The sequence below is a fragment of the Bos taurus genome, chromosome 4 (assembly GCF_002263795.3).
Source record: "Bos taurus isolate L1 Dominette 01449 registration number 42190680 breed Hereford chromosome 4, ARS-UCD2.0, whole genome shotgun sequence".
NCBI classification, from domain to species: Eukaryota; Metazoa; Chordata; class Mammalia; order Artiodactyla; family Bovidae; genus Bos; species Bos taurus.
Window position 1 is genome coordinate 52897154 of NC_037331.1, and position 13385 is coordinate 52910538.

The window sequence follows — 13385 nt, forward strand, 5'->3', positions numbered from 1 at the left end:
CAGAGGATGGTCCTTAGAAAACTCCCTGCTGGAAGCTATTGTGCATATTGTAAAAGGACCATAGCTAAGTGCCAATTGAGCTAGTACTCTATATTGCCATTTAAAAAGAAGATTTCATACCACTTGATTATGTTAAATAGAAATGTTTGAAATTTATACAGAATTACATCAAAATGGCACAGTAGTTATATGTCTAAAGGGCTGTGACTACGCTATCCCATAACTAATGTCAGTCCTTCTGGTAGATGGCTTAATGTAAGACTGTCACAGAATGTATTACATGAGAAGTATAGAAACTCTTAGAATACTGAAGCCATAAATATATATTGTAATAGAACCTAAACCCATGTTTGCATTGAAATAGACCTACAAACATATATATATATACACATACATACATATGTATATATTACATTTAATATTTCAAGTAGCACAAATGGAACTCTGTATTTTTAAGTATACAGAGGTACAGATGAATCAAGTAAGGTTGTTCCATGTATATAATAAAGTATCATTCTTGGTGCTGTACAGGTTCTTGTGGTATAGCAGTGTGTTGTGTGACTTTTAACAGTACCTTCTGTCGTTTCTTCAGAGACACCTAATTTCCTTCCCAAAAAACAGTGGGGGGATTCTTACCATCTTTTAAGTGAATCCTTTCCATCAACCAAATTGTATTTTCAGTGGGTATGTGTTCTACGTCCCTTATTAGTAAATTATACATATCATAAATGCAGTAATAAGCTATTTAATGTATAAAAACATGAAACTAGGAAGGAAATAGACTACATCCCATGATTTAACCCCCTTTTCCCCCCAAAATCCCATGGAAATAACAACAAAAAAAGAGACGTTTTAAAAGAATGAAACTAAGCTATGTATAGAAAATTTTGAAAATGTGGCAGCTGTGATCCAAAAAGTTTGAGAAAATCTTGGAAGATAGAACGGAGGTAATGGGAGAAAGAGAGAGGAAAGGCATAGCTCAGGCCCCCAGGTAAGAACAAGTACAATTAGTCCTGGGAAATAGTATCCTTAGATTTAAGAAAGTATCTTGCAAGCTGCTATAATAAAAGTGCTAATCAGAGAATGAAATCTGTCTCTTGGAATTTACAATAGGATTGAAAAATTGGACAGTAAATCCCTGAATGACTGAACAAAAAGAAAAAAACTTCCAAACAAGTAATTTGAGAAAGGTGCTTAAATGTCTTGAAATTTAGAGCAAAAGACAAATGAAAAATAAGGGACAAAACTGAAGAGATACAGAGAATTGTTTTAGGAGATTCAAAATTCATCATCGTAAGTTTTAGAAGCAGAGGATAAAGATAATTAAGGAATATGAAAGAGCAAATGGAAAAAAAATTCCTGTCATATCCCATAAGTATAACAAAACTAACTTTGATAATATTCAGTGTTGACAAGAACATGGGAAGTAGGTAATTGCACAAACTATTTAGGGAGAAAATAATTGTGTAACTTCTTTGAGGAAAAATTAATTGACCTTTAACCCAGCATTTTAGTTCTAATAATTTTTCTTTTGAATAGTTTGCCCATGTTAACAATAACATTTATTCAAGTATTCACTTAAGTAGGTTTTTAATAAGTAAAACCTAAAAAATGTGTCTATAGTGATACATCTATGTAGTTAAAAGATAAAAAAAATTATGTGCTGATATGGAGAAATATCAGATATAAACAAAATTAAATGCCAGTCAGAAAAATTAAGCAAAAAATGTATGTTAAAAAGGAACATAGATATAGTTATAGTTTCTTTCATGGCCTTAGAGTTAGTTGCTCCATTGTGTCGGACTTTTGGTGACCCCATGGACTGTAGCCCACCAGGCTCCTCTGTTTATGGAATTCTCCAGGCAAGAACACTGTAGTGGGCTGCCCCTTCTCCAGGGGATCTTCCCAACCAAGGGATCAAATGCAGGTCTCCTGCATTGTAGGCAGATTCTTTACCACCTGAGACACTAGGGAAGCCCTTCGTGGCCTTAAAATTTCTTTTAAAAAAGGTCTAATGTGTAGAATTCATGTTTTATTTTTGGTTCTAATTAGATAAGTTAATAAATCACAGTAGTACCAAATATATGAGAAAATGATTGAATCATAAAATTGTAACCTCAAACAATCCTGGTTCATTTGATAAAAATAAAAAATACTAATTTAATATATAAGTAATATTTAATAAAGATAATGTCTCTCAATAATAAAGCCTTAAAATTGATGAAAAGAGGAAATTCATACATTCTTTTCCAGAACAGACAGTACATATACCTGGCTTATTCATAACTCTTCATCAATTATATAGTGAATATATGAAATATTTCTATATATTTTCTGATTTCATCATGTGTAAATTGAGGAAGACTTACCTAGGAAAGCTGTTTTAAACTCACTTAAGGAAAAAATACTTAAATGAATACCTATGTCTCATATTCATCTAAAATAACAGATACTAGGTTATGGACCATCCAAGCAATTAATCACTTTCTCTTGGCTATTCAACTACCAGCATTTGGTCACTTTATTCATAGTCATCAGAGAAAAATTGTATAGATTTGAAACTCAGACATGTACTTTTTCTATTTTCTACTCAAGGAAAAAGATTGATAGAAGAAAATATTGAGTCAGATAAAACATATGTACAGATATGTATTTAATAGAGGAATTAATTGAAATAACAATGACCTCATAGTGGAAGAATGGTAAAAAGATTAGAACTTAAGAACCATTAGACTGGTAAAATCATTACTCTGAAATGTAACCCAGGATTTGGGGCATTTTATTAGTTTTCAAGCTGTGGACCATGAACTAGTATCCCCAAAATGTTAATGCACTTTATTACTGAAAATATTGGGGCTTCCAAGGTATCTCAGTGGTAAAGAATCTGCTTTACCACTGCAGGAACTGCAGGAGATGTGGGTTCAATCCCTGGGTTGGGAAGATCCCCTGGAGGAGGGCATGGCAACCCACTCTAGTATTCTTACCTGGAGAATCCCACGGACAGAGGAGCCTCGCAGGCTACAGTCCATGGATTCACAAAGAGCTGGACATGACTGAACAACTGAGCATGCACACATGCACTGAAAGGTTTCTGTACTTCTTTTTTTTTGGCGTTCTGTCTGATTAGATGTTCATATGGGCCCTGCAACAATAAAACAGCTATATTATGACAAAGTACACTTTGGGTCATTGCTAGTTTTGTAGATGTAGGGAGTGTCTTTAAAACAGAAGCATACATTGACAGTGAGCAGGAACCATACCAGTGGAGTGGAGCTGGGGCCAAAGAGATCAGAAGTCAGAAAGCCACTAGCAGCATTGCTATCCAGACACTTAGGCTCCTCTGGTAAGGTGACTGGGATTCCCTTGGGAAATCAAAAAAAGGACTGAAGTTATTTCAGATTAGGCTTCCCACATGGCACAGTTGTAAAGAATCTGCCTGCCAGTGCAGCTGATGCAAGAGATGGGATTCCGTCCCTGGGTTTGGAAAATCCCCTGGAGTAGGAAATGGCCTTCTTGCCTGGATAATCCCATGAACAGTGAAGCCTGGTGGGCTACAGTCCCTAGGGTTGCAAAGAGTTGGACCTGACTGAGCACACACAGTACACTACTCCTACCCCTCCCCATCATGCACAAAATAAAATACTTTTTAGAGGAAAGTTTTCCCAATTTAGGCCCACAGGACCAATAAGATAGATGCTTTTTTTTTTTAATAAGTGAAGACTATCAGGTACATAAGAAGACAACCATGATAAGAAAAAGGTAAACAATGAACAAAAGATCGAGACATTGAGGAAAACTGATGTTGGGATATAATTGTATATGAAATGTTTAAAGAAGCAAAAGATGCATTAAGAAAGATGAGCATGAAAGAAAAACTATCAGGAATGAACTGATAGATTTGGGAAAAAAACAAACGAAAAGGCATTTCCAGAATGAAAAACTCATTTGTGTGGAGAGGGTTGGGGGGAAGCCTCAGTGGACATTTTAAATAGTAGAAAAGACAAAGCAAAGTGGGCTTCCCTGATAGCTTAGTTGGTAAAGAGTCTGCCTGCAATGCAGGAGATCCTGGTTCGATTCCTGGGTCGGGAAGATCCACTGGCAAAGGGATAGGCTACCCACTCCAGTATTCTTGGGCTCCCCTTGTGGCTCAGCTGGTAAAGAATCCACCTGCAATGTGGGAGACCTGGGATGGGAAGATGCCCTGGAGAAGGAAAAGGCTACCCACTCCAGTATTCTTGGGCTCCCCTTGTGGCTCAGCTGGTAAAGAATCCAACTGCAATGTGGGAGACCTGGGTTTGATCCCTGGGTTGGGAAGATCCCCTGGAGAAGGGAAAGGCTACCCATTCCAGTATTCTCGCCTGGAGAATTCCATGGGGGTCTGTATAGTCCATGGGCTCACAAAGAGTCAGACATGACTGAGCGACTTTCACTTTCAAGACAAATAGAAATGCAGATCAAAATCAAAAAGAGATAGTATCTCATACTTCTTAGGATTATACACACACACACACATATAAAAAGGTAAGTTTTGGTGAGGATGTGGAGAAATAGGAACGCTTCCACATTGTTCAGTTCAGTTCAGTCACTCAGTCATGTACAACTCTTTGTGACCCCATGGACTGCATCACACCAGGCTTTCCTATTTATCACCAACTTCTGGAGCTTACTCAACTCATGTCCATAGAGTTGGTGATGCCATCCAACCATCTCATCCTCTGTCATCCCCTTCTCCTCCTGCCTTCAAACTTTCCCAGCATCAGGGTCTTTTCCACTGAGTCAGTTCTTCACATTAGGTGGCCAAAGTACTGGAGTTTCAGCTTCAAAATCAGTCTTTCCAATGAATATTCAGGACTGATTTCCTTTAGGATGGACTGGTTGGATCTCCTTGCAGTCCAAGGGACTCTCAAGAGTGTTCTCCAATGCCACAGTTCAAAAGCATCAATTCTTCCACGCTCAGCTTTCTTTATAGTCCAACTCTCAAATCCATGCATGACTACTGGGAGAACCATACTTTGACTAGATGGACCTTTGTTGGCAAAGTAATATCTCTGCTTTTAAATATACCGTCTAGGTTGGCCATAGCTTTTCTTCCAATGTGCAAGTGTGTTAATTTCATGGCTACAGTCACCATCTGCAGTGATTCTGGAGCCCCCCCAAAAATAAAGTCTCTCACTGTTTCCATTGTCTCCTTGTCTATTTGCCATGAGGTGATGAGACTGAATGCCATGGTCTTAGTTTTCTGAATGCTGAGTTTTAAGTCAGCTCTTTCACTCTCCCACTCTCATCAAGAGGCTCTTTAGTTCTTCTTCGCTTTCTGCCACAATGGTGGTATCATCTGCATGCATATCTGAGGTTATTGATATTTCCCCCAGCAGTCTTGATTCCAGCTTGTGCTTTATCCAGCCCAGCATTTCTCATGATGTACTCTGCATAGAAGTTAAATAAGCAGGGTGACAATATACAGCCTTGACGTACTCCTTTCCCTATTTGGATCCAGTCTGTTGTTCCATGTTCAGTTCTAACTGTTGCTTCTTGACTTGCATACAGATTTCTCAGGAGGCAGGTCAGGTGGTCTGTTATTTCCAACTCTTTAAGAATTTTCCAGTTTGTTGTGATCCACACAGTTAAAAGCTTTGGCGTAGTCAATAAAGCAGAATTAAGATGTTTTTCCGGAACTCTCTTGCTTTTTTGATGATCCAACGGATGTTGGCAATTTGATTTCTGGTTCCTCTGCCTTTTCTACATCCAGCTTGAACATCTGGAAGTTCACAGTTGTCCTGGTCATCGAATACATCTTCCCAATATTGATAAAAATATACCTTTGCAAAGATAAATATACCACTTCTAATGGCCTGGCTACTTGTTTAGGTAAGCTGCCTACTCACACGTTACTACAAGCCATACCAATTTGGAATAATTTTATGGAAAAATGCAAATATATTTGTTACTTAAATATGTGTTGCCTTGAAATTACCACTACTCAAAGAAATAGTCCCTGGGACTGAAACAGTCAATGAAGCACAGCAGGTAATAGAACCACCTACCAAATGGATGTCCACATACAATGTTACATGCAGAGAGCCCACTGTTACCTGAAAAACTATCATAATACAGCTTTTCTAATGATAATCTCTAACAGGGCTGTTTGGTCCAGCTCTCTTCAGATGTTTACAAATTGCATATAACATGCTTCTGCATTGGCTGAGCTTCAAATTACCCAAAAGCTGAGGGAGAAGAACACAGAAGAGTCCCAGGAAGTTTGAGAATGCCCAATACAGTTGTCTCTTTTTCTGAGCAGCACCCTTATGAAAGGAAAAATAAGTTCCTTTCCTCATGTGTGTGTGTAAAACACCTGTTTTTTCTTTTTTCCTTTTAGAAAACCTGAATACAACTGAGATTGAACAGACTCTGCTTAAAGAGGTTACCGTCTCCTCTTTGAGGTTGCTTACGACAACAAAATGTGACTTCTGAGTTCTGGTGGAACTCAGCATGCCAGGAAAAGTGAGGACAGACTCATTCCTATGTACTTCTGAAAGCAGTGTTCATTATTTTTTGAAGTTGAACATTTTCATATATAGGTACATCTTGGCACATAAATAATCCTTTGCCCATTTAGATACCTACTCTTATGTATATGCATAGGATTCCCAGGTGGCTCAGACAGTAGTCTGCCTGCAATGCCGGAGACCTGAGTTTAATCCCTGGGTCGGGAAGATCCCCTGGAGAAGGAAATGGCAATCCACTCCAGTTTTCTTGCCTGGAAAATCTCATGGACAAAGGAGCTGGTGGGCTATAGTCCATAGGGTCACAAAGAGTCAGACACGACTGAACAACTCCACCTTAGGTATACGCACCAGGAAGTAAGTATAAGAGTATAGGAAAGTTTCTTAAAAGATCAAAAGGACTGAAAACAACTCCAGTTGTTTTCAGAATCAATAGGATTCTGGATATACAAATGTTTCCAGAATCAATAGGATTCTGGATATACAAATAGAATGGAAATGTATATGGTAGTGAAAAGGAATGCTCGGCAGCTACAGGTTACAATCAGCCACATGGATGAATCTTAGGAATGGAACATTGGAAAATAAAATTTGAAAAACTACAAGTCCCAGAATGCTGCATGTTGTGCTTTAATAAATGTCACAAACAAGCAGGACTAGCCAATATATTAATGATTTATCTATCATATAATGAAATATTTTTAAAGAAAAAGTAATGACAAATACAGAATTCAAGATAGGGGTTGGTTACTTTGTGGGGTGAGATAAGAAGTCTGTATGGATATATACCAAGTTATTGGTGAAATTTTCATTCTTGGATTATGGTAAGTTCAGAGTTATTTTGATATGTTATTGTGTTTATATGTATATCAGATCAGATCAGATCAGGTCAGTTGCTCAGTCGTGTCTGACTCTTTGTGCCCCCATGAATCGCAGCACGCCAGGCCTCCCTGTCCACCACCAACTCCTGGAGTTCACTCAGACTCATGTCCATCGAGTCAGTGATGCCATCCAGCCATCTCATCCTCTGTCGTCCCCTTCTCCTCTTGTCCCCAATCCCTCCCAGCATCAGAGTCTTTTCTAATGAGTCAACTCTTCGCATGAGGTGGCCAAAGTACTGGAGTTTCAGCTTTAGCATCATTCCTTCCAAAGAAATCCCAGGGCTGATCTCCTTCAGAATGGACTGGTTGGATCTCCTTGCAGTCCAAGGGACTCTCAAGAGTCTTCTCCAACACCACAGTTCAAAAACGTCAATTCTTCGGTGCTCAGCCTTCTTCACAGTCCAACTCTCACATCCATACATGACCACAGAAAAAACTATAGCCTTGAGTAGATGAACCTTTGTTGGCAAAGTAATGTCTCTGCTTTTCAATATGCTGTCTAGGTTGGTCATAACTTTCCTTCCAAGGAGTAAGTGTCTTTTAATTTCATGGCTGCAGTCACCATCTGCAGTGATTTTGGAGCCCAGAAAAATAAAGTCTGACACTGTTTCCACTGTTTCTCCATCTATTTACCATGAAGTGATGGGACCCGATGCCATGATCTTCGTTTTCTGAATGTTGAGCTTTAAGCCAACTTTTTCACTCTCCACTTTCACATTCATCAAGAGGCTTTTGAGTTCCTCTTCACTTTCTGCCATAAGGGTGGTGTCATCTGCATATCTGAGGTTATTGATATTTCTCCTGGCAATCTTGATTCCAGCTTGTATTTCTTCCAGTCCAGCGTTTCTCATGATGTACTCTGCATAGAAGTTAAATAAACAGGGTGACAATATACAGCCTTGACGTACTCCTTTTCCTATTTGGAACCAGTCTGTTGTTCCATGTCCAGTTCTAACTGTTGCTTCCTGACCTGCATACAGATTTCTCAAGAGGCAGATCAGTTGGTCTGGTATTCCCATCTCTTTCAGAATTTTCCACAGTTGATTGTGATCCACACAGTCAAAGGCTTTGGCATAGTCAATAAAGCAGAAGTAGATGTTTTTCTGGAACTCTCTTGCTTTTTCCATGATCCAGTGGATATTGGCAATTTGATCTCTGGTTCCTCTTCCTTTTCTAAAACCAGCTTGAACATCAGGAAGTTCATGGTTCACATATTGCTGAAGCCTGGCTTGGAGAATTTTGAGCATTACTTTAGTAGCGTGTGAGATGAGTGCAATTAAAAATGTGTGAGCATTCTTTGGCATTGCCTTTCTTTGGGATTGGAATGAAAACTGACCTTTTCCAGTCCTGTGGCCACTGCTGAGTTTTCCAAATTTGCTGGCATAATGAGTGCAGCACTTTCACAGCGTCATCTTTCAGGATTTGAAATAGCTCAACTGGAGTTCTATCACCTCCACTAGCTTTGTTCGTAGTGATGTGTGTGTATATATATATATATATATATATATATATATAAAGCATCAATTCATATATGTCAAATATTATATTTTAAAAGGTAATGAAGAAAATAGGTTAAGCATTGTTTAAATGATTCTTTAGTAAGCTATGTGAGGAGCAGCTGATTTACATAATAAATAGGTATATTGAAAGCCAGACTTAGAGATTTCAATATAACATTAATCTCTGTGAATCTCTAAATGGGGATATATTTCTTAATTGAAACCTTTAGGGAAATAAAATCTCATAAGTAAATAAGAGTGCCCTGTCCCTTCAAATTCTCATACCATTTATCTGACATTTTATCTAAAAGTGCACTTTTAATTATCCCCTTGATGAATTAAGTATCATTAGTCCACTGACAAATCATAAATATCTTTGGGTAAGATAAGATGCTAGTCAACAACTTTTTAGCCCATGAAAGTTTATCTGGTAATGATATGTCACTTTTGAAAGCAGAAAATATCTCTGAGGAAATGGGCAACAGAACATGCATGTTTCACTAGAGAGGTGGGAGGCCAGGCCTGGAGAATGGAGAAATGGGTAGGATTCGTGGGTTTCAGTAGGACTCATGGGCAAGGTATGTGGAAATTTACTGTCAGGTTAGGGAATCTTCAGAAAGGAAAGAAGCAACAAGAGAAGGAGGGGTGGAGGGGAGGCATGTTATATGGCTTATTTAGTAACTGCCATCATTTCCTTTGTATGCTTGGTCCTTGCTTTTTGATTCCTTCAGATCTTGAGCCACTCCTGCTTGAACTAGGCGTGTTACAACAGACACTGTCAGTGCTTCATATCCTCTTGGCCCACTCGGGTTCACCTGCAGCTTTGATGCACAGTTATTATACATACCAATGGCTTCCTGCGTTAAGAATCAGTGTCTGTCTGTCTCTACTAGATATGATGTTCACCTAGAGTACAGGGCAAGTCCATTGTGTCTTGTTTATAAAATCACCAAGAGCCACCCTCAAACACTGATGGAAGAGAGATGGCTAAGTACCCCCAGTTATCTCCTACCTTGAGGTGTGTTTACATTGTCTTTGGATGATTCCAAGGGCATTGATTTCCAGTTGCTCACAGTGGTAATTTAGCCATTAACACTTCCTCTTTATGGCCCTCCTCTCTTCCCTTCTCATCCTGTCTTTCTCACGCTGTGCTTCCTACGATCATCCCCAAAATAAACTACTTGACCTAAATCTTTATCTCAGGGTCAGCTTTCAGAGGATGGAAAATTGGCATGTATGCACTCAGATTTTTAAACTCCTTCTCCTTCCTTTGTAATTTGTTCAAGAGCATTTCTTGTGGGTACAGACAATGCCAGTGTAAATGTTAGATGCTGCAACATTTTAAATATGGTGTATTATTGTGGTATTCATGCTGAAGTATATTTACATAAAATGCTTTTAATCAATACTGTTTCTCTTGCTCCTCCTACCATCAGGGCAAAGGCTTACCATACTGCACAAAATAAAGTTATTTCTGCTGTAGGCAGGTAACTTATCATTAAGCCTCAACTGTCAAACTCAATACAGAAAAATCTAGAAGCCAGTCCCTGAGTGACTGTTTTTGAAGCTATTGTACGTGGTGGGGAGGGCAAAAGTAGGAAAATGAGGAGGAGGAGGCTCATGCCTTTCTAATCAAGAGCTGATGCTTCCCAGCATTGTCACTTTCCCCACATGTCAGTAGAGGAGGGTTTTTCTAATCACCAATGATCTTTGAAGAGTTCAACAGGCAATTCTATATTGTATTTTGAGAATTTGGAGCACTAATGCCTCGCATCAGGACCAGATTTGTAGATAACCAGTTAGACCCTGCTAAGTCAGTCTGATCCATCGCTAAATGTATGTCGAGGGCACTGGAAGTATAGTCTTTTGGATATTTCCTTTCAGTAAATGCAAATAGTACAATGGTACTTAGGATAATAATAGGCAAGCAACTTTTACCAGTGGTTCAAGCTGGGAATCCATGATTATTCAGATATCCATTTGTGTTTGTAAAGAAGCTGAGAGCTCTTGGCCTGCCATTTCTGAGGTAATTGCGCTTGGCAATTTTACAAGACAAATCAGAAAATAATCAGATTTCTCTCAAGCTCTCTTGAACCAGGTAGTGAGTCCAACTTGAATACACTATGTTTTCACTGAGGTGATAGGGGAACCGGAGGAAAATGCCTCTGATCTCTCAGCAATGTCAGGCTACTCAGGCAGGCAGGGACCCAGAGCCCTGGGATGCAGAAGAATAAGAAACATGCCCCTCTGAACAAGTATGGTGTCTACATTTGATGAAGTCAGAGGAAGATCTACACAGACCAACTGTGAAGCCCTTGGTATCTTTCCTTGACCTCCCCTGAGGACAAGCAACACTAGTGAATGTGGTTTTCTTGATAACTTAGATCCAATAAGCATCTCAAAACACACAGCGCCTTCTTATATGTGCATTGAAAACGAGAAACTGGCAAGCACCTCTGTGTGGTTCAGAGTAACACTGAAACCCAGAAAGAAAAAGATGTGACCTGGGAGATTTTCATATCTCAACAGCTATTCTAATGTGAAGTGATTCTGAAGTCTTAGGTGAAGACAAAGTGGTCAGGTTAGCAGCAATTCTTATACAGTCCTTGCTAGAGGAATGCTTCAATGTTAATTTAAGCTCTGAGACCAAACATGGGCAAAGTTTTACATTTGTAATCATTTGTTGCTTTTGTGTTCCTTGGTATACTGGAACCAGCCAATATTGGTTAGACAGAGCCACTGTGAGCATCTCTTCCAAACTCTGTATTCACTGACACCACATGGTAACTTGAAATTGTCCATCGTAGGAGTATTTTTACCCCAGAAACAGGAAGTGGCTACATAAATATAAATCAGAGCTTCCTCCCACCCCAGCCTGTTGTTAAACATTTATAAATGTCTGCCCATTTATATTGAAATAAGAAACGAAAACAAGCAGAGATCTTCAACTTCTTGCCTTTGGCCAGGGAATTCATCTCACTCAGATACTTTGGTCATGATGAGCCTGGGCCCTGGGGCAGCATTAGAATATTCATGAGTCAGTGTGTTTTATCTGGTAAATGTCTAATTTTCAAACTCTGGGCAAGTGACCCAGTCTCTGTGAGATTTTCACTTCTCATATGCAAAAACAGTTGTAATACCTGCTCTAGTTCACAGACGTGTGGTATGATTGCAAATGAATAATGCATGTGAAAAAAACTAATTACAAAGTATATAAAATTATATATTGTATGGTAAGATATTTAATATGCTAATACATAATATTATGGTGATAATAGTTAATAATTGACATTTATTTAGTGTTTGGTAGTACCCAACACTGTTCTAAGTGCTCTACCTATTTTAGTCATTGTATCCTTATCAACTACATGCGGCTGCTGCTGCTGCTAAGTCACTTCAGTCGTGTCTGACTCTGTGCAACCCCAGAGACGGCAGCCCACCAGGCTCCCCCGGGCCTGGGATTCTCCAGGCAAGAACACTGGAGTGGGTTGCCATTTCCTTCTCCAATGCAGGAAAGTGAAAAGTGAAAGTGAAGTCGCTCAGTCGTGTCCGACTCCTAGCGACCCCATGGACTGCAGCCCACCAGGCTCCTCCGTCCATGGGATTTTCCAGGCAAGAGTACTGGAGTGGGTGCCATTGCCTTCTCCATCAACTACATGAGGTAGGTGTAATTATTATTCCCATTTGACACTTGTGAAAATTAAGGTGCATTGAAGTTAAATAACTTGTCGAAGATCACACCATTAGTAAGTGGCAGAGCTGAGGTCACAAACCCAGGCAGTCTAGCTTCAGATTTTGAGCTCTTAACCACTAGAGATTAAATGTCTATGGTAAATTATAGATATTTTAATAGATGATTTATTTGCTTTAAGAGTGTAAACCTTAATTTCTACATTGGCACCTTTTTAAATAAACCCCAAAATATCATAGTGAAAAGAGAAAAAAAATTAAACCCAGTGGACAATTTCTGTTTGTTTAAGATTTTATATCATATCAAGGATAAAAATATTGATATTAGTATAATGTCAAGAAAGCTCCAAGATTTAAAGTTTAATGAATCTTTAAAAATAAGAAAAACTGCAATAAGAGTGCATTATCAAATAATTGGAGAGGGGAAAAACAAAAATATGCCTCATAAAATCAGTGTTACCAATTTGGTTGTGTATGTATATATATATATATTTGTGTGTGTGTGTGTATTTATATTTGAAGCATAGATTTGATCATAGTTTATGTGCAATTTTATAATCTTTTTCAACATAAAATTCCAGCATACTTTCCATGTTGCTAAAAATATACATACAAGTTATTTAATGGATATTTAGAATAATTGGAGAAGGCAATGGCACCCTACTCCAGTACTCCTGCCTGGAAAATCCCATGGACGGAGGAGCCTGGAAGGCTGCAGTCCATGGGGTTGCTGAGGGTCGGACACGACTGAGCGACTTCACCTTCACCTTCAGCTAGAATAACTATAACATACATTATTTAAAAGAGTTTCT